Raw genomic sequence first — 3,647 nt, forward strand, 5'->3', positions numbered from 1 at the left:
TATGTGGTGGGTTCCAGGTGCATATTTGGCTTTCTTTGACTGCTATTAGCAAAGCTGTCAATCATAAATCAAGTCCTGGCTTGGGTGGATCACTGCAAGGGTTATTTGGTTTCCTGGACTGTTGCTAGAGATAATGGTCTGACTTCCTACAAGTGTGACGTGCAGAGTAGGCTGGCTTTCTGGTTTGGCTACTGCAGAGGGTGGGTTGGTTTCTTGGACTAGTTGTTGTCTAGGCTGGAGGCTAGAGTTCAATTTCTACATCTGGTCTGACCACCGTCCACTTCTCTATTCAGTCTCTCAATAGTTTTGAGGCTGAGACAATCGTGCTGAGAGTCAAAATATTTGAAACATATGGAAAAACTTTTACATTATAGGAGTAAAATTAGCCAACTCTCTGTTTTTACAGACATACTTCATTTTACTGCGCTTCACTTTAGTGCACTTTGCAGATGCAAGTGAAGGTCTGAGGCAGCCTGGGTGGAGGAAATCTGTCCACAACATGTTTTCTGACAGTGTTTGCTTACTTCAAGTCACATTTTGGTAATTCTCACAATGTTCCAAACTTTTCATTATTATATTTTTGTTATGGTGATCTGTGACCAGGGATTATAACCCACTGAAAGCTCAGATGATATTTAGCATTTTTTAGCAATAAAATATTTTTAATTTGAGGTATGTACATTTTCAGACAAATGCTGTTGTGCACTTACCAGACTACACTATAGTATAAGCATAACTTATATGTACCAGGAAACCATCATTTGACTTGTTATTGTGATGCGCATTTTGTTGCAATTGTCTGGAACTGAACGTGCAGTGTGTCCATGGTTTGCCTGTATATACAAAAATCTTTGTGCTCAGGATGCTTTGTAACACTCTTGAAATGCAGTGATTCTGACCTTATTTTTAAGGAGCTCTCTAGGCCATCATTAGAAATGTTCTACTGAAAGCAATTCTCCAAAGTGACAGTGAAGAAGTGCAATTTATTTAGCTTTGCAATTAGAGCGAAAGTGATTCCTAAGAATAATAAGGATGATAAATCATTCCAGAACAACATGTGGAGAGATGCAAAAAGCAAGAATAAAAAAACATCCTGGAAGAGAAAGTCAGAAGGGCAGGTGCCCAGAGGTTGCTGCAAAATGAATGAGTACCTGGAAGGTCAGGTGTGCTATCAGACCCCACACCAAGTGGAATTTGAAAAGACCAGTGGAAAATGATAACAGTGTAAGAAATAATTACAAGGAAGAGCTTTGATCAGATTAAAATGTGTGTAACAAGAAAGTAGCTTAAAGTCTGAGGCATATCATAAAGCAGATACTTTATCAAGGAAAATGCTAAAATGGTAGTATGCTTTGTAGAAAATACAGGTTTTGAATATGGTCATTTGACTAACGATTGAGAGCTTCTCATTATGGAATAGATGAGAATCCTTTTTTTTTTTTCTAGTGAGAGCTTTGAAGGAGCAAAGCAACTACCAGTTCTGTGATGATCAAAATGACACCAATATAATAGAAGAGGTACACAGAAAATAAACCTCCTCAGGCTTATGGAGCTTTTAATTTCCATCCAGAAAATTGAGCTTATCAGTGGATGCCATTGTCATTATAAGGCCCTTAGTTGCATTTGTGAAATTTCTGGACTAAAAAAATTAGTTGGTGATTCTTATATTTTTGTATCCACCTTATTTCATTTCAATATTGAATTACTTTCAAAGGGGATACTTTATTTTTGGTAAGATATATGAATAAATGAATAACAAATTCAGTCTCATTTTTACTTTAAAATCTTGTCTCTTTAGGTTTCTTCTGGCTGCCATAACAAAAATACCATAGACGGGGTAGCTTATAAAAAAAATGGAATTTTGGGGAGCCTGGGTGACCCAGTCAGTTAAGCATCTGCCTTCAGCTCACGTCATGATCTCAGGGTCCTGGGGTTGAGCCCTGCATCACTTCCTGCTCAGAGGGAGGTCTGCTTCTCCCTCTGTCTTTCTCCCTCATACTTTTTCACTCATTCTCAAATAAAGAAAATAAAAAAAAATCTTAAATGATGGATTTTTTTTTTTCAGTTTTGAAGGTTAGAATTCCAAGATCAGGTGCCAATAGATTCTGTGTCTGGAGACCACCTTCTTCCTGGTTCATAGACCACCATCTCACATTGTCCTCACAATATGAGGCAGAAAGTACAAGGGAGCCTTCCGGGGTCTAAAGAGACCTTAACAAAGGTTAAGGGCACTAATCGTATTCATGAGGGCTCCACCCTCATGACCTAATCACTTCTTAAAGATCCCATTTCTAAATACCATCAAACAGGGAATGGCCATCACATATGGCTTGGACAGGGACACAGACATTCAGGCCATGACACTCTCCAAATGTCTTCAAGACCTGGGCAAAAGAAAAACCCCAGATGTTAAAATATTATAAATTGTTACAATTATAATTGTTACTATATATATTAAAAGAGATTTGGAAATCTCATTATAACTGTTACTATGTGTAATTTCTTGAGCTTTTGTATTTGAGTGTATTCTTCATTTAACTTTTATAACACTGCCATAGTTGAATATTAGAACAAAAACAGTAACAAGTAGTGAGCTATGATTATAGTCCTTTACTCATTCACAACAGCATATAAAATGCCAGCAGTGCTGTTCACTGGCCCCATCAAGGGGTCTGACATGGAGCAGCACCTCTAGGATGATGTTCGTTCTCATATGCTTCCCCATTGTAATGGCGCCATCTTTCTTGATTTGGATCAAAGTCCACCAGTCCTACCTCGTCCATTTCATCAGTTTCTCCTACTTCTTTCCTCTCAGGTAGGAATTTTTCCAGCAAAGAGAGAAAGGAGAGGAGGGAGAAAGCCATTCTCAGGAAAGTTTACCTTAAATTCCATGATGAGACAACCCTTCTCATATGGTCTACAATCAATTAGCATGCCTTCATTTAGCACACACTTGATAGCTCCGTGCTTGACAATCTGACCTTGCTGAGAGGTGATGACAGTGGTTTGGTTGTCAAGAGTAGATACTGGGTTTTGAAAGCTGCACAGTGCTTCGACCAGCTGTATATGCGTATACATGAATAGGTCTTCTCCTGGCTGAGTAAAAACAGCATGGTCCTTCTGATCTAAAACGATCATAGTATCTCCTGGTTCCAGTCCTGGCTCTTGGTCTCCGTCACCACAGAATGTTATTTTCTGGCCATCTTTCCTGCCTTTGTCAATATGAACTTCTAGAGCCTTCTTCTCTTGAATTATCTTCCTTCCATTGCAGCCTTTACATCAGTCTTTAGGACTGATCCATTCCCCCAGGCCCTGGCGCTCCATGCACACAGGCTGAAGTTGCTGAACCATTCTGGTGAATTCTTACTTGTATTCCAGAACCTTGGCAACTGGAACAACATTCTACTCCTCCTTTCTTACCACCTCGGCCTTCACATTTGTCACAAATCACATTCTTTTGCAGAGCTAGGTTTCTTGTTGCACCGTTGTATAAATCTTCTAAGATTACTGAGAGCTGATGCACAACATTTTTACCTCTCCTTTCTCACTGCATCCTTCCTTCTCCTCCAAAAAATCATATCAAAGATGTCCATGAGGGAGCCCAAACCACCACCCACTCCCACGTTCTTTAATTGCCTATGCTCCTC

At 39.4% G+C, this 3,647-nt stretch overlaps 1 pseudogene; it reads right to left on the reverse strand.

Moving 5' to 3' along the window:
• Positions 1 to 2,614: 2,614 nt before the first annotated feature.
• On the reverse strand, positions 2,615 to 3,351 carry LOC121481803 (annotated as a pseudogene).
• Positions 3,352 to 3,647: the final 296 nt, after the last annotated feature.

Source organism: Vulpes lagopus, chromosome 24, assembly GCF_018345385.1.
Source record: "Vulpes lagopus strain Blue_001 chromosome 24, ASM1834538v1, whole genome shotgun sequence".
NCBI lineage: Eukaryota > Metazoa > Chordata > Mammalia > Carnivora > Canidae > Vulpes > Vulpes lagopus.